Raw genomic sequence first — 19,270 nt, forward strand, 5'->3', positions numbered from 1 at the left:
TGCAAATGTTCTCATTTCTCAGGGACTGTTGACGGGAAGGGGGGATATGAGAGAGAGGACTCCTCCAGTAACCCTCCTTGTGCCAAAAGCCTATCAGTGGCCTGGCCTCCCCTTTGTGTTTTCGTAAACACAGAGTGAGGGAGCGAGCGGCCAAAGCCCTGCCTTGTCAGCTGTCTAATCTCTTGGCGCGCCCAAGCGTGATATCCCCTTCTCAGGGCTCTCTGACATACTGTCAGCCCTCTTTCCTCTCTCCTCTCCGCTCACTATACAGCAGAACAGCACAGTAGCTGCTTGGCAATGACTAAGAAATCTGTACAATTAAATTCACCCCCTCAAGCCGATATCCAACCCCCCCAAAAGATTCTACCTGCCCTCTCCATCGCCTCCACTGAGGACCCTCCTGAGGACCTGGGTTTATTCCCGTGACGACCAGGATTTGGCTGTCCGTTCTTGTCCCTTGTGCGCCACAATGCCGGGGGTCCTCTGCCAGCCAATGACGCACGGTTCCACATCATTCTATACCCCCATGATGCCTAGCTGCAAAGCCCAGACTGGGAATGAGGGCTCTTTGTCAGCAAGGCAAGCAGCCAGGCAGTGTATTAACCCACCCCTCATTCTCTCTGTCACTCTGTCTTTGTCTTTGTCTTTGTCTTTCTCCCCGTCATCCCCAGAGAGGCCCAGCAGCCACAGAAGCACTTCCCCTTTCATGCACAGTTAGCCTGGCTGGGGCTCCAACACTGACTCCAGCCTGTGTGACCATGTGCGACACCGTTAACCCCCCTAGCCCCACAGAGACCAACCTAGCCTCTAGAGCTCTTCAGTGGGGAATTGATAGAGAAAATGTGCCCTGAAATTCCAAGCATTTGATGTACAGTGTTGTTGTATTGTTAGAACAGTCAGCTTATCCTTTTCAATTCAGATTCCATAGTAGCTTTTAAAATTGGAGCCAGAAAACCCCCAGAAAAACCCCAATATACTTGTAATGTACTTTTTGTGGAGAACTGTTTTACACGTAAAATATCCTCCCCAAATGATCAGGCTTTAAAGAGGAAAACAAGGAATGCCAGATTTACAATAGTACTCTATGGTCCATTGACAGCAGGCCTTGTAGCATATGGAGTCATGCTTGATCACCTTTCAAATTGCAATATTGTACCAAGACAATGACGGCTGTGCGGCACAAATCTCTTCCTTCATGCTTCACAAACTTTCAAAGTGGATTTTTTCAAATCCAAAAATGTTATGCCCCAAAAAGCCATCTTTCAGAGATGTTTTAATATAAATGGGTTTTCAGAAATAAGGCATTTGTTATTCTAATGTGATTACAAACCTCATTTTGACCAAGGATGTTCCCTGTGTTTTTGCTGGAATGGGTCATATTTACATGATAAAGACGTGTAATTCATCATGAAAATCTACTTATACCTAGACAGACACCCCCATAAGGTCTTTATTAGTTAGAATCTAATACACCGGCAGTGTGTTTATGCAGAGGAGAATTCGGCAGATTGACTATCTGAGGCCCTGATACAGCAATCGTCCCATTACATCAAATGCTGCATATTTAATAATGTGACATTACTGCACCTATTTCCCAAAAGCACTTCAGTCAACGGAGTTTCCTGATGGAGAGAGAGAGAGAGAGCGAGAGAGCGAGAAAGAGGGAGAGAGAGAGAGAGGAGAGAGAGAGAGAGAGAGACGAGAGAGACGAGAGAGACGAGAGAGACGAGGGAGACGAGAGAGAGAGAGCGCAAGCCCTCTGAACACTCCTGATCCCCTCATTTATAACAAATCCCACATGGAAGAAATGCCAGGGAACTAAAAAAGGACAGCCACCAGCAACACAGAGGGATCCGACCCTGGTGACCCTCTCAGTGTAGAGGAGAGCTATAGTATCACACCTTTCATTATTTCATACTGGAACTAGAAGGCCCTTTAAACCCTACAGGAAGATGGAACGTCATAGAATGGAAGGAATGAATGACCTTGGTTAAAATGAACCTACAAGAATGACATTGGTTATGCCATAGAATGGTCAAAGTAAACTACGTATGACCTTGGTAATTGTCAATCATTAAAAAAATCATTCAGTACTGATACCATTTATATATATGTATTACTAATTACGGGCCATAATGACATTCACGTGAGCAGCATACAGTGTATGCGGATTGATCAGATAAAAAGTATGAGTTATGAACCATGCTCTCCTCATATTTATTCATATGTTTTATGCTAGTCCGCTTTTAATCAGGCAGACAAGCATCGCTGTGTCCAAATGTGTGCCAAGAGCCAAAGAGAACATTACGAGACCGATCCACAGAAGTGGCGGCGGTGAGGATGAGAAAAAAATGTCAAAAATCAATATTCAAAATGCAAAATGAATTTGACTGGACCCGAGAACTTCTCATCAAATGGGAAAATAAATGGGATATGAAAGATGACCTGACTTAAAAACCGATATCCCACAATGCCATCTGTCAGACAGAGAGGGGGGAATAATGACGACTGGCTAATGAAAGTTGAGCCTTGGTTCAGAAGAGGTTTAAATCATCTCGGAGAGGCACTCTGAGATGGCAAGATGGCCGCCGTGCTGACTCAGCACTTCTAGCTTCCCTCCATCCTGCCCACAGAGTAGTCTTGTACTACTTAGGCAACATTCACAGTTTTGGAAACCATTGATCCAACATGACAGGCCAGTGAAATACAGGTAATGAGACAGACCAGGCAATACAGTGATTATTGTACAGAAAACACTCCCATTCCCAATCCATTATGACCTAGTGTAGTCACAGTGAAAGTCACAGTGAAAGAGAGGTGTGTGTAGGCTGGGAAACAGGGAGGCTTGGGCCTCCATCTGTAACCCGCTATTTCAAAGCAATGTATGTCAAGTTAATGGCTTCTTAAATACACTGTCAATCTGGCAGCAGCCCCTATGTGTTTGGCCCGCCGAGCACACGCATCTTTTTTTGTCTTTGTTTCCACCACGAGAGATATTACCTTGGACAAATGACAGTCTCTCTCTCTCTCTCTCTCTCTCTCTCTCTCTCTCTCTCTCTCTCTCTCTCCTCTCTCCCTCTTTTTTTCCCACCTCCTCCACCATCAAACAGAGGATCTAAAAATGGATCTATTTCATCCAGACAATTTTCATTTCAGTCTACTTTGTACGCCATCTCAGAGAGTCGGAGGGGGAAGGTCATTTGCACCAGGAAATTCTCATAGGCTGCCGGCGAGGCTGCGTGATGAAAAATCCCAAGGTGCAAGGTGACTAACGTTAGAGGGGACTTTATAAGTTACCATCCCATTCAGATCTACTTTGCTGTCAAGCTGTCAAGCTGAATCATGGCGGGATGTTTTCCTGGGCCAAAAGTGGAATTAGCTATATTGAATATCCGCGGTTGAATATAAAACAGCTTTTGCAGTTATTCTTCTTCTCTCTTACCGACTACAACCCCAAAATGACGATACATGTAGAAACGGGGCAAAACAAGGAATTCATTTCACCTATCCATTACTGATACGAACAGTATATCTAGGTTACGGCAGGTGCCCAAAACTAGACATCCAAATTAGCGTGCCGCACATCGCTATGGCAGTCTCCTTAAACGGTCTTTTGTTCCGAGTTTCAAAACAGCTGAAAGGTTTCACCGCTCCCATTACTCCAAACAATACCTTGGCATTCCATGTACCACGTTGTGGCGAACGCCTGCACGGAGCCTACAACATCAATGCCCGGGAATATTCCTGGATCCTGGGGGTCAAATCCCCACCGGTGGTGTAACTTAAAGCGCTCCCATTGCTAAATATGCACCGCAGCCTTCTCTTTCGCTCACTGTAGTATTGTTGAAGTGTGTAAATGACGTATTGGTGTTCCGTAGAGCGGCTTTAACGGTGCGTGGCGAGATGGTGGACCCACAGCAACGACATAAAGCATCTAACATCATGCCTGTTACATAGGACCAGGTTAACATCTGCGTCTGTATGCGTCTGGGTAGGCTATGCTGAGACAGGCTTTATGGTGGTTGAATACGTCGGCGGGAACCCTCCGCTCATTGGCTGATCTGATCTTGTGTTTTTACTTCCCCCACCCGTCATTTCCTCCAACTGAAAGTTGAAAACTCGATGTCCTTGAGAGTAACCTGCCACATATGGAATCTCACATGGGATTCACTTTCAATTGACAAAAGCACCTTTCGAAGTTAACTTCACCGCACAGACCAACCGTGTATCGTGTTTTAATTAAGAAGGGATATAAGGGCTTCCTTTCTTACCTCCTCGTACTAGACTTCCCTCATGGACTGGAATTGAAATTCTACAGTAGCGGTACTCCAAATAACTTAACTTGACGCTAATTGGGAACAATGTTAGCCAAGAGGAGGTTACAACATTCCTTTTCAATAGACATTGTTAGGCAATAGGGCATCAGTTTTCTGCTGCACATAATTCAAAGGAGGCGAACAAAGAAGAGAAGAACTAGAATGAAGGAAACTTGGTGTGCGACGTATTTTGTGCCACAGAAACAGGAGGAGGAGTTGACAGTCAGCGAATAAGTCAGAGACTGTAAAACGACTGTAAAACGACTGTAAAACGACTGTAAAACGACTGTAAAACAATGATATACACCCCAAAGGAGAAGTCATGCTATTGTGAAAATGCTAAATGTGAAGTGCTGCACTGTCTATAGAACTGAACTGGAAACAGTGGTAGCATTTAACACGTTATAGGTAGGCCAATAGCATGGACTGTGTGTCCTTTAGTCTGCATTAAGACGAATAATCAATCAGCAACTTTGTCTTCATTAAGACTAGCGGTCAATTAGCAAACAAACAAAAAACAAATCTGGCCTTGTCAATGGCAACAGATGAACATGGATTAGAACCAATGACGACAAGCAGCATGTTAGTAAAATAACAATAGCATAAAATGACTACAATTTACTGTGCTGAAAGACAGCAAAGGAACTATTGAGAGGCCATGAAGGCCTTGGAAGCCCAACATATTCATTAGTTATTCAAACTCGACATAACTGTCATCTGAAGACTGACAGATTCAGACATGAGGATAGGTTACATTTATGAGAAGTGTTGGGAAAAGTACCCAACAATCATACTTGAGTAAAAGTAAAGATACCTTAATAGAAAATGACACAGGTAAAAGTAAAAGTCTCCAAGTAATATTCTACTTGAGTAAAAGTATAAAAGTATTTGGTTTAAAATAGACTTAAGTATCAAAAGTAAGAGTCTAAATAATTACAAATTATTAAGGAAACCAGATGGCACCATTTTATTGTTTTTTTAATTTACAGAAAGCCAGGGGCCACTCCAACATTCAGACACCATTTACAAATGAAGCATGTGTGTTTAGTGACTTCGCCAGATCAGATGCAGTAGGGATGACCAGGGATGTTCGGAGTGTGAATTTGACTATTTTCCTGTCCTGCTAAGCATTCAAAATGTAACAAGGTCTTTTTGGTGTTAAGGAAAATGTATGGAGCAAAAAGTACAATATTTTCTTAAGGAATGTAGTGAAGTAAAAGTAAAAGTAGTCAAAAATATGAATAGTAAAGTACAGATACCCCAAAAAACGACTTAAGTAGTACTTTAAAGTATTTGTACTTACTGTAAGTACTTTACACCACTTCTTATGAGTGCCTTGGAAAGCTATCGGTTACCCAAATGTGTCAACGATTTGTCATTCAAGTACACTGAATACCTAGGCAGTTGGGAGGGAAGAGGCTATTCAGTGACCAGCAATGAACGCACATATTTCTTCTTATCTATCCTTTTTCATGGTATCAAATTAAATGACTGAGAAGGAGGAAACACCACAGGAGCCACACACACACTCACTAATAAACAGCTTTGCTTCATTACTGGACTCAAACCAGTGGTCCTCTGATCGCAAACACACGTGACCGCCCTCCTTGATAACTGTGGAGTGAGCTTACGGCATGTTCTTACCTCCTTTACACTCACTCCCCTTAAACTCACTCCACAGCGACCCCAGCAATTGAGCTGAGCCCGACTGCGGATCCGTGTCACTAAGAACTATTAACAGCTCACAAACTTTCCACAGGTTCAAGCCAAAACCATGACAAACTATGTCATTTGACACGGTAGGAGAGTCGCTGCAGCATTTGGTAGTTATCCAGCTAAAATGCCAGCCATGATGGCCACAGTTACTTGATTAAGGGGCTCCCCTCAAGGCAATCACAGTGCTGTGGGCACCTGTACTGTAGGAGCAAATGGGGCAGACCTGGGGCCACAGGCAACTCTAAAGATGTGCCTTGAGTTTCAACACCTAACATGACAGAGAAAGAGGTTAAGGTGGACAAATAATTAATTTGTATTTTTATTTCACCTTTATTTAACCAGGTAGGCAAGTTGAGATAAGACGTGTATAGGGCGGCAGGTAGCACAGCGGTTAAGAGCGTTGAGCCAGTAACTGAAAGGTTTGCTGGTTAGAATCCTGAGCTAACTAGAGGACATGCTAATCTGCCCGTGAGCAAAGCACTTCATTCGCCCCTCAACTCTCCCTTGCAAATGTTGTGTGATATCAGGGTGGGCATTTGACCAAACAGCAAGTCTAGACTTATTTCCATATATATCTGGAGACATAAAGCACAAGTGTGTCTGAAACTACACAGTTGAGGTCACACAGAATATATCTTCTAAACTGCTGTCACACATACACACGTGCACTCACTCACGCTCGCACACACACACACACACACACACACACACACACACACACACACACACACACACACACACACACACACACACACACACACACACACACACACACACACACACACACACACACACACACACACACACACACACACACACACACACACACACACACACACACACATACGCTAATGTCAATGAAAAGCCTCTCTAGTTAGCCCTTCATCTCCCTTCCACTTCCTCAACACAGGATCACAGAGTGTTGGTCGGTCACAGTGTGTTGGGGGCAGGACATTCGCCTGAGAGCCTGTTACTGTTGAAAAGCACAAAGATGCTGGTGAGCAGCTTGTCTGATTAGTGCTGATTAGACTCTAATTGGAGTTCTCCAAAACAAGATGACCTCTGCTTTGTTTACTGATGGGATTAATCGTGGCCTGGCAGAATAAAAAATCCCAGCTGAATTAATTCCTCATTATTTTGAGAGGCTGCAAAGGGGCTCCTTCCGGCCTCATGTTCAGAATGCAAACTGTGCAGAGAGGTGCTTTTTGCCCTCCAATGCCTGGCCCCAATCAAGTTCATGTTGACTCAATTAACTTACAACAGTTACCTCAATCTCTTGCACTGACTCCATGCACACACTGGACTTACATTGACACCCCAATACACACACACACACACACACACACACACACACACACACACACACACACACACACACACACACACACACACACACACACACACACACACACACACACACACACACACACACACACACACACACACACACACACATGTTCGTCCATCATGGGTTGATGATGACCATGATACGATTCATTGGGATGAGTCTGGGGTACGGTTAGTGTGCAGATGGCTGATGAGACAAATCCCGGAACACTCTTTGTTACACTGGACATGACATCTTGGTAACTCCTGAGGTACGACTTTGCTGAAACTGCTCTTTCGTTGTTGTCTGTTCACCATGGAGTTTTTGGCTCTGCTGATGGATTTTGGTTCTGCTGATTCTGCTGATGGTGGTAGAGCCATCCCAGATTCTGCCAGGTGGTACGATCCTGAGCAAGGCTTTCCAGTGACCTTAGATCGATGTTAAAGCTCTTGAGAAAGGCCTTCAGGGTGTCTTTAAAGCGTTTCTTCGGCCCACCTTGTGCCAGCTTCCCATTCTTCAGCTCTCCCAAGAAGATCTGCTTCTGGAGAAAGGTAGCAGGCATCCTAGCCACATGGCCTGGCCGTCTGAACTGCGCTTTCATAAGCAGCCTGGGAAACGCTCGTAATCTCATCACGGCCGAGGACTCCAGCGGCTGTGATTCTGTCCTGCCACTCAATCCTCAGAAGCTTCCTCAAACACTTCAGGTGAAAGTGATTTAGTTTCCTGGCATGGCGTTGGTAGACTGTCCAGGTTTCGCAGCCATAAGTAAGGATCGGTAATAGGACTGCCTGGTAAAACCTTCAGTTTTGTTGCCAGTTTGATGCCTGTCCTTTTCCCACACCGAATCTCGCAGACAGCAAAAGGCTACTCAAGCCTTGGTGATAATGATGTTTGTTTCATTGTCCATATGAACAACATGAGGCATTGTGCTGCCACGGTAGGGGAATTTGTCCACAGCTGATGGTGCCGGACCTTTCACAGAGATGTTTGGGTCCATGTAAGGATTACAGAGAGCGGGTTGGTACAGAACTTCCGTCTTCTTTGTTCTGATTGTGAGGCAGAAGTTGTCACAGGCAGATGAAAAATTGTCCGTGAAGATACGCCCACACACACACATAACATGCGCACACGTGCATACTGACGCTGCTCACACACTTTCCCAGTCACCATGAGCTGCTGCTACTCTCTATTATCTATCCTTCTGCATAGTCACTTTACCCCTACCAACAGTATATGTGCATCCTTGCTACCTTAATTACTTCATAGCCTTGCACATTGACTCATTACTGGTACTCCCTATATATGTTTTTTTTACTCTTTATTGTTATTTGTTATTCATTGTGTATTTATTCCCCATGTCACTATTATTATTATAATACATAAAAAACAATCTTTATCTTTAACTCTGCATTGTTAGAATAGGACCGGTAAGAATGCATTTCACTGTTAGTCTACACCTGTTGTTTATGTAGCATGTGACAAATAGTATGTCATTTTATTTAACTTGGCTTTTTCCCTTACTGGGTAAGCTCGTTTGACTTAATGCCTGATGAAGTAACTTCAAGTGCTCACTTCAGTTCAATGTGAACAAGTCCCTAACGAAGCAGACAGCGGCAGAAGAAAGGAGAGAAGGAGCGAAAGATAGAGAGAAAGAGACCAGATGCTCTGGGATGGATCTGGTGTCCTGGCCATCACGACCAGAGCTTGTTGTCAGAAAAAAGTTTGGTGTTTGACAGTGGAGATCCCACTCGAGAGCCTGGGCCGCCTGTCTGGGCCGACTGTCTGGACCGCCTGTCTGGGCCGCCTGTCTGGGCCGCCTGTCTGGGCCGACTGTCTGCGCCGCCTGTCTGGGCCGCCTGTCTGGGCCGCCTGTCTGGGCCGCCTGTCTGGGCCGCCTGTCTGGGCCGACTGTCTGGGCCGACTGTCTGGGCCGCCTGTCTGGGCCGCCTGTCTGGGCCGCCTGTCTGGGCCGACTGGAGCCAATTGGGCTCATTCCTTTGTAAGGGGACTGACTCACCCACTACCACTCTCAGAGCAGAACATGTCTGGGTGGTTGAAATGTCCAGGTTTACCAGAATTCTTCTGACGTCTGTCATCCTCCCTCAGACCATTTTGTTGATTCTTGTCCCCGACCAGATGGATTTGTTTGCAAGGTATCAATCCTCCCATCCACCTATCCATCTATTCCCTGGTTGCCTGACCTCTGCTACTGTCGTCTGCACATGTCAAGACATTCGATTTGAAAAAGCAGTGACAGTGTTTTCTTTTAACGTTAGCTAGTTATAAAAAAAGTAATTGGTGTTCTTTTCATAGCCCTTGCCTACTCTCAGAGTGAAAGAATCACTTCAGGGTTTTGTCGCGTGTGTTGTTGGAGAGGTGGCTGGCAGTACTAAGGAGATTCAGATGCATGTTCTGTGGCCCTGAGATATCCTTTCTTAACATTGTCAGTGAAACCCCAGTGTCGTTACGACTGCCAGATAATATATCTTTCTCAATGTGAAACATAAATGTGAACCAGCTCCTGTAACGACATCTCGATAGCATAAACATTTCCCATTAGCATTAACACACACTGACAGCTCCTCAGATGTTAAAATGCAGTCCTCTACCGAAGAGTACCGCAGCAACCAACTTGAATAAACACATTATGGCTAATGGAACACTCTTCTTGCCAGGTTCTTAATGCAACATTGTCCATTAGGCTAATAAAAACAATTAAAAAAAAAATCAATGTGAAAGAGGGTTTATTAAGGCCCCTCTGACATGTTTCCTTTAAATCTTAGCCTAACACTTTCGATCAAGTCATCTCTAAAGTACCCAATGTACCTGATGTCGCCATTCAATGGATGATGATGCGCACAGCTGTTTCTGTCGTGTATGACAGCGTTATGTCTTGCCACATGACGGGCTTGGTTAAACTCCTACATGCATGTCTTTACTAAAAGAAAAACATGGCCAGATTTAGTCCCCAGAATTCACGGTGTGTCAGAAACTTGTTTCAGATGAAGATACATGATCTTAGTCTTCATGCTGGTTGTGAATCGGACTCTGAGGGGTGATATAATATAGCCTCCATAAATAACTCGGCAGTCACATCAGATGACTTTGATGAGCCTTCATTATTACTGCCTGCTGTCATTATAACACTATCCAAGATCTATTTGCTTTGAATGGGAAAAGGAGCTATAGTTCAAGAAGACGACGTACCTCCGTGGCTCATAGAGCTCCTAAAGATGAAAAGAGTGACTTTGAAAACTAAATTGCTTCATCTCTTCTTGCAAACCGAACTGACCCTTACCAATGGAGCACTGATAGATTTAAGTGGCCGACACATACTGTATTACGCTTGTAATGATTACAAAAGGTTCTCTCTCGGTTCATACCTTTTATCTGTTGCTATTTCCCTACATGACAAGATAGAGCAGGGCCTTGAGAGACCCTTACAGCTCACTTCAATCTTTGAAATCGTCTTACCAGGGAGGGAAAAGGCTCAAGTTAAGAGCACAAATTGACAATGGTTCCGCTGATCAAAAGACAGCACGTGGAAAGAGTGTTGACAATAATTGCGCTTAAGAGCATTAATGGCACATGTACTCCGCGCCCTCTATACTCAAAAGGATATAATTGAGGATACTGCGGTTGAGCAGAGAGAGAGAGGCCTTGGATGATTCTGACATTTGAACAACATCACTCATTTATCAACATGGGCATTGGACCTTTTCTTTACAAGGCAGTCATAGGGACAAGGATTAAGCCAAGTCCTGGACTAAACGTTCAATGGAGAACCTTCAGTCTGGGTAAAGGAACACAACCCTAAGAGCTTTCTCCTTCTCGATCTACCCACATCACAACCACAACATTTAAACGTTGAAATAATGCTTCAAATCCAGCACTGTCCCCTTTAAGCAAGTGAAACACAGTACTGTCTTCCCGCTCCTCAAACGACCCTGAGATTTGACCACTAAGTTTCATCAGTCTCTCCCTGACAGATCCACGCTCACAAGCCGAATGCAAATGATATAATTGCCGATGTAAAAGTCTCATCTATCATAGCGTTCCTTCCAAATACACATCATGCTTAACCCGAGGTAAGGGTTAGCCTCTCCGCTATCATCTGGAGCAACGGGAAAATATGGCCTGCAAACAGATAAATCAGAATGCACTTATGCTACTTTCTACTTTCTCTCATTTTCTCTCTTTGTGCTCTCTCTCGCTCTCCCCCCTCCGTTCCGGGCCTCACAGACCGCATTGATTAGTCGAGAGATTTGTGTTTTCATTACCTTTCATATCCACGAGGTCTCCGGTCCTGGACCGCCGTTAATTTAGAGTTTCTAATGGACGATAGGAATAAATACATCCCAGTGACTCCTTCTCCCCTTGTAAAAACCCTCCGTTTCTCAACGAGACCACGTCCTAAATGGCCCCCTACTCTCTATGTAGTGCACTAGTATTGACCAGGGCTCACAGGGAATACGATGCCATTTGATACGTACCCAATGAGACCGCTATGGTCCTCGGTCACGGTGATGCTCTGGGGCTCGCTATCTTTAAAAAAAAACACCCATGTGTCACAACCCGTTATCAAAAGCGCCGTTGACTGTGATGATGAGATGAGCTTATTATCATGAAATATGCCCCTTTAATTACAGTCGTCCCAGTGGACCCAAGAGATGTGTCTTGTAATGGTGTTTTTATTGGGAAAGAAACGGTAGCAGGACTCCATATATGCACACAAGAAACACGCACGCACCACACATACACACGCGCGCCGAGCGCGTACACACACGCACACGGAGAGAATGTGAGAGGATGTCAAAGGTCGCTAGCCCGGCAAGACCTCTCTTACACACGTCAGTGGTAGAATCCCTCACGTTGGGCCTAACGTTCAATGTAATAGAAGAGCCAACAACGAATCCATCATCTCCCTCTCTCACCTATCCACACAACACGTCCTTCACAAGACTCGTTATGAGACATGCTGTTTGAGTCTCCTAGTCTGAATGAGAAGCTCAATGGTGTCTCTCCGTCAGTACATGGATGTACAGGCGTCACACTGCTAAAAATCATTACCAGGCTCTGTTTCCTCCCAGTGGTCTAGTTCCGTTCAGGCTGTATCACGTTCATAACAACTAGCCTACTTACTGGGCTGATTACTGTTCCGTTAATACACAGATCAAGGGATACATCAGATCATTCAAGTGAAAGGAATACATCATCTCTTAGTAGTTTAATATTTCAATGCATTAATCTCCGTCTCAATCAATATTGCTAGAATGAATCTGAGCTGAGTTCAGTTGTAGCTAGAGGTTACATGGCATTTGTGGTGACCTACAATTCCATCACGATCTCACGGCCTGGGATGCATTCTGCAGCCTGCTTCCACCACTCTGAGGGCACAGAGGGCACAGAGCTAACTATGAACGCCACCCCAGGCTGCTACTGTACCTTTCAACCTGCTATGATCTCACACCTCCACACGCACCTGTCACGACTTCCACCGAAGGTGGCTCCTCTTCCTGTTGGGGCGGTGCTCGGCGGTCGTCGTCGCCACCGAGCTGCCACCGACCCATTTTTGTGTCTGTCTGTATTGTTTACACCTGTGTCCTATTAGTTGATTTCGGTGGGTTTATTTACCTCCGCTGCCTTCTAGTCTATGTGCGGGATTGTTTTGCTGTGGCTACTTCGTTAGAGGTGCGGGTCTGCACCACGGGCCTTTCTTTCTCACGGCAGTCGTACCGTTTTGGTATGTGTGTAGGAGTAGAGGTTTCTCCCCCGTGTGTATCGTTTATTTCCCCTGTGTGTGGCGACCTCGTTTGGGCGTATTCCCCCCCATGTTGTTGTTGAGTTGGGACTTTCTTTCTCACGGCAGTTGTACCGTTTTGGTATGTGTGTAGGAGTAGAGGTTTCTCCCCCGTGTGTATCGTTTATTTCCCTGTGTCTGTGGCGACCTCGCTTGGGTGGATTCCCCCCCATGTTGTTGTTGAGTTGGGACTTTCGGGAATAAACAATTGTGCCACTGGGACCTCCTTGCTCTCCTGCTCCTGATTCCTGCACCTTAACAGTACCACTGAATTTGGTCAGCTGACAAGCCGGTGTCTAAATGTCTGTGGTTATTTCAGGCCGAAGGCAAAAAACACAGGGATTACATTGAAATGAATGACTGAATGTAGTGTATGTTTATTGGATAAAAGCTGGAGTGTGTCACATTGAAACTGGAATGTGAATGAAAGCAGTGTTTGTGTCCCACCTGTTTCATGTTGGTAGGTAAGCTAGCGTCAGCCTGTCACTGTCCTCTGGTGAACATCATGCATGGCAACTATCTTTAGAATGAGAACACGGGCTTGTATTTCTTGGTACATTTACCCCCTTTTCTCCCCAATTGGTAGTTACAGTCTTGTCCCATCGCTACAACTCACCTACAGACTCAGGAGAGGCGAAGGTCGAAAGCCATGCGTCCTTCGAAAAACATGACCTGCCAAGCCACACTACTCACTTAACCCGGAAGCCAGCCGCACCAATGTGTCGGAGGAAATACCGTCCAACTGGCGACCGGCCAAACCCTCCCCCAACCCGGACGACACAGAGCACAACCTCATAGATCTCCCTGTCACATCTGGCTGTGACACAGCCTGGGATCGAACCCGGGGCTGTAGTGACGCCTCAAGCACTGCGATGCAGTGCCCTAAACCACTGCCCCACTCGGGAGGCCTTAGTCAGAGATACACCTTGTTCATGTCGGTCATTTCCTAGAAGCAAACAAAAGGGAGCAGTGTAAACATACACGTGTGGAAATGGACAGACACGCACGCACGCACACAGACACACATGCAGAGACACACAGACACACGCACGCATGAACACACACGCACAAAAATTCACTCCGTGATAAGAGTCACTGACTCAAAGCCACAAGAGGGAAGAACATATTTCAAACATTGTTTGCTACGGGGAGGTAGTGACAGAAACGTCGGACAGGGTCCTGGTACAAGGATCCCGACTCACACCTGTACTATCTCTATCTCTTCCAGGTGATGAAAACGGCTCCATTTAGGTACAGGCTCTCAGCACAAGATAACGGAGCAAATTAGAGCTTATAAAATGCGTCCCCACTGGGAGATCCATCACTGGGTTTAGTGGCTGGCGACTAATGCTCATGATGCGTGTGTATGTAGGGGGCTGGTGCCTGGGTGGGGGAGCGGAGAGGAGAGCGGGAGAAGGAGGAGAGGAGAATGGAGGAGGGGGTCCTCAAGAGGAATATACTGTAGGCCTGCTTCTTTTTCTTTCTCCTTCCTCTCCCCCTCACCCCCTCTCTCCCCTCGTGGGTTTTCTATGCGCCAGAACCCAATTCCACACCCTGAGTGCTGTTGATAAGGGGCAGCATGGTGCCGGCAGACCCAGGAGAGGAGTGTCGTGTGGCGGCAGTATGGCAGAAAATCGAATTCCTCTGAAGACAATGAGGTCCATTTGTACAGTTAAGCTGGATGGAAGAAGCGTATTCAGACAACCAGTGTTTCTCACACGTCCCTCCTGCATTGTCTGCAGAGACAAATAAGGTTTATATAATAGGGAAAATGTGTCAAATTGTTTTTCCCAGTTAATTAACTAGCATACCATCGCCACCGCCAATGCTTGTTATTCATCTGACACACAGTATGTGTTATCTTTTGTGTTGTGATGATTGGCACTTTCTCTAAAACATTGTAATTGTATGTGATGTAAAGTGCAATTGCACAGAGAAATGATTGTACTTCCACAACGAGAGAGGCGTTTTTGATAGACAAGGTGAAAAGAAATACCAGAGAGAAGTATTTCTCGAGATCAACATAGAGCTAGCTGTAGGATCCGTTGGCAAACGGCAAACTCGACCAACACACACCCTCAGGTCAAGGACCCAGAGTGTCTTCCTTCTCAGGTCACCACGCGGTCAGGAAAAACTCCATGACACTACTTTAGGTCCACTATTCATCAGCTGACGGATTAATGACAGCTGAACACGTATGTTGATGGGTGGTGGATCACCAGCATGGTTTAATTGTGCATCAAGGATATTACTGGCTGCTTTCACGGTTGATGAGAGTGACAAAGACGACGGCATCCCCTCGTTTTCCCGTCAATGTTTCAAAAGTGTTCCCCACAGAGCACCCCCCCGCTGAGTCTGTCCAGCTGAGCATCAAATGGCTGTATCCATCCATCCTTTCCTCTCCTCAAGTCTCGTCTTCTCTCTTTTTCCTCTCCTCTCCTCTCCTCTCCTCTCCTCTCCTCTCCTCTTCTCTTCTCTCCTCTCCTCTCCTCTCCTCTCCTCTCCTCTCCTCTCTCTCTCTCTTCTCCTCTCCTCTCTCTCTCTTCTCTTCTCTTCTCTTCTCTTCTCTTCTCTTCTCTTCTCTTCTCTTCTCTTCTCTTCTCTTCTCTTCTCCTCTCCTCCTTTCCTCCCTCCATCTCCAGAAAGAGGCATAGGCAGCAGGTAATGGCATGTCTTAGCACCCAGTGACCCTCTGTGAGTTACACAAACCTTCCCTGACACACTCCACTGCCATCCGTTGCCTTTCCCACTCATCCGTGCTTTGTGTCTTTCTGACAGCAGCAGCACCGAGCAGCACCTGGAATTGGCATTTGGCACATTCCCCTTTTGAAAGATTTTTTGATTGGGTAGTGAGTTCACCAGATCAGAAGTTAAGGAGAAAATGAAGGAACCATGATGAGGTTCTGTGTTGTGTTATGGCACTCGTATAATAGAAGGAAGAGTCTTTATTTTATTGGCATTGATTGGGGCATTGCACTCTGTCTTTGTTGGGTTATTACATTAAGCGGCGGTTTAATCGCATGAAAAATTCAAAGGAGAAGGGATGGAGTATGTCATAACCCCACTGACAGGCACATCAAAAAGCTGGGCCAGGGCTTGGGCCTGCTTGGAGAGAAGGGGGAGAAGGCCTGTCTGGCCGGCTTCCCATTGTGGACTATGAAGTCTGCTGAATGCACTCACTGACAAATTAAATGTTATTTTCCGGGGGGAGCAGCTTTTCAAGAGATGATTTATGTTGTGTTCCTTTCTACAGTGACTGAGATCTGGGCTTTAGGGGGTGCTCGGGTTTCTTTCCCACTCTTTTTTTCTATTCTCTGAAACTATCTGAAATTGCGAGCCATTGTTTTAGCAGGAACAATGAGATGTCTTTAGTGTAGCTACTTCCCAGTTTCCACACAAAATGTAAAATATTTAGGGTCTTTGTGTCCTTAAAACTTTTACAATTGTGTCTATACATTTTTTTCTGCCATGACTCATCGGCTTGCTCTGGAGGTTAATTGACCCCAGGCTAGTCTGGCTCTCTCTCACCCCAGCAAGTGTCCTCTCTAGATGGGCATCTCCCCTCTCAGCGCTGGCCTCTCAGTGGGAGAACCAGCCTCCCGCCTCAGTCAGAGCCAACCTCTTGGCACTCTCTCCCATCACCTCCCCGTGACTCACACACTAATGAGTAATTTACCACCTCCTGGACTGGAGAAGAGGCCCCGGGGCCGTGGGACGAGCTCCCCCCAGGTTCATTGAGGGCCCCTGGCCTCTGTTCCCCTCGCTGTCCACCTGGCCGCCTGCAATCCTACTGCTCTCATTGGTGGCTGAATGAATACTGATGCTTCATACTGATGCTCCGGATCATTCTTTGTCTGACTATGCCTCTGCATGCTTGTCACAACCAGAATTCTTTGGGTGTCCCATTAAGAGTTGAACGTGTCTTTTGAACATACTGCAGGTCTCAACCTTGACAACTGGGCTGTATGACCGACATGTGTCTCATAGACATATCAACCAAAAGATTGATAGACAACTTGGACAGAAGCTTGAGACGGAGACAGAACGTATATGAAGCGAGAAGAGAAATTCCCCCGAAAAACAGTAGACCAACATCAGCATGTACGTAGTTAAGAATGTAAAAATCCTGAATTCACCACTAAACACCTTCACAGCACAAAAGGCTGCTTCCATAGTGAATAAACAGATCCGACAATAGCCTACACGCGTTTCTTCTACAAAGCGTCCCCGTGGGTGTTTGTAACCAACACCACGGCCATGCACAGTCTCAAATGCAGTCTCTACTCCTTGACCCTTGGTTTGGTTTCTCCGGCAGCTTCCCAAATTGCATCCTATAGTGAATTTCTTTTGATCAGTCTTATGGACCTAGGTCGAAAGTAGTGCCCTTTATAAGGAATAGGATGCCATTTTGGAGGCAGCCTATCTCTCCCAGTGGCAGTCAGAGAATATCCGAAAGCCCATTCTCCGCTGAGATAATTACTGTGCTGCTCCAGTGCCTTATTTGCATAATCATCACAAGTCATTCACCGAGGCAACACAAATGAATATAATGTGGAAACAGAGAAACACGGAACATTTCAGAATCCATTGACAACGTAACGTAGATCTGGGCATGTCTTAGGCTTTAACACGTCTAGTGTAGCGGTGTAGGCCCGCCACAAAGATAGATGGAAACTGTGTGGATGGGTTTTTCCGTAGGGAGAATCACAGACGGAATGTAGCTTCTGGTCAACGGGTTCGCGAATGCTCTGCACATGAGTGCGTTACACGTGACTCATACAAACGTAGCCGCGGTGTCTCGTACGTCGCATAAACACGTACAGACTACGGCTATTGGCCAAACTACGCGACTTAAACACGCGGTCGTAAGACGGTATGTTCATTTCCCTGCAGATGTGAAACCTCGTGTTTTAATGAAAACCTGAGAGAAACAGATGATCTTCCCGATCCATCTGCCTGTGGCTACTTGACATGAATAGCTCCTTCGTTGCTCTGTTATTCACAGTTGGGGATCACTTAACTAAAACACTTCTCTGCACACATCAAAGGGAATGGCACAAGCATTGATCAACAGGCTCTGATCCCATTCCTCCCACGTCAAATCATTCACAATATATACATCGGCTTTGATGTCACCGGCGTATTGGAGGTGTGAAGACCGAACTGACAGGGGAATCAGGATCAGGGGGGAAAAGTTGAAAAGGTGTCAAAGTCATAAGTACATTGCTCCCATTCCGGATAAATGAATCATGAAGACCCCATACCGCCACACAGGCTCAGTAATATTGCAACAACAACAAAAAACACAGCCCAGGACCAGGAGTCCCTTCTATCAATAATGGATCCATGCCTTGCCCAGTGTATCATGTAATATGTGTGCAGGCAGAGCAATGTGAAAACACACTGAACAGAGGTGATCCCACATGCGAGCCTGGAAAAACAAATGGCGAAAAAAAACCATCCAAACCACAACAAACTCCAAGCCACTCTGGATATAAACTGAACACACTGTGTGGTTCTTGTTTTGGAGGTTGGTAAATACATGTTACACTACATCAAGCTGCATGTCCTTTGACGGGTGAAGCATCATTTATATAAACAACAAGAAAATCAGCCATTCACCCGTTCCCCCTTACTGAGCCTCTGCCATGTAATGTAGTCAGTGTACATTGAGTAGACTAACCTCATCAACCCATCAGTTCAGTCAAGAGCAAACCTGCTGTAGGGACTAGAGGGAAGGAAACTGAGTGCTGTCCTAGTTATCATGTTATCATGCTCTCTCTCAGCCCGGCGGTCTCCTCTGTGGCTCTCTCTCTCTCTCTTACACTTCCTTACCTTCACAAGCCTCCCCTACGAAAGAACCTGTCATCTCTACATTACACCTCCTTCCAACTTTATTCCCTCTCTCTCTCTCTCTCTCTCTCTCTCTCTCTCTCTCTCTCTCTCTCTCTCTCTCTCTCTCTCTCTCTCTCTCTCTCTCTCTCTCTCTCTCTCTCTCTCTCTCTCTCTCTCTCTCTCTCTCTCTACCCTCTCTCTTACCCTCTCTCTTACCCTCTCCATCTCCTCCTTCTCTCTCTCTGCTCTGCTTTTGTTTGGTAAGATTTCACTTGT

This window comes from Oncorhynchus keta, chromosome 33 (assembly GCF_023373465.1).
Source record: "Oncorhynchus keta strain PuntledgeMale-10-30-2019 chromosome 33, Oket_V2, whole genome shotgun sequence".
In the NCBI taxonomy this organism is placed as follows: domain Eukaryota; kingdom Metazoa; phylum Chordata; class Actinopteri; order Salmoniformes; family Salmonidae; genus Oncorhynchus; species Oncorhynchus keta.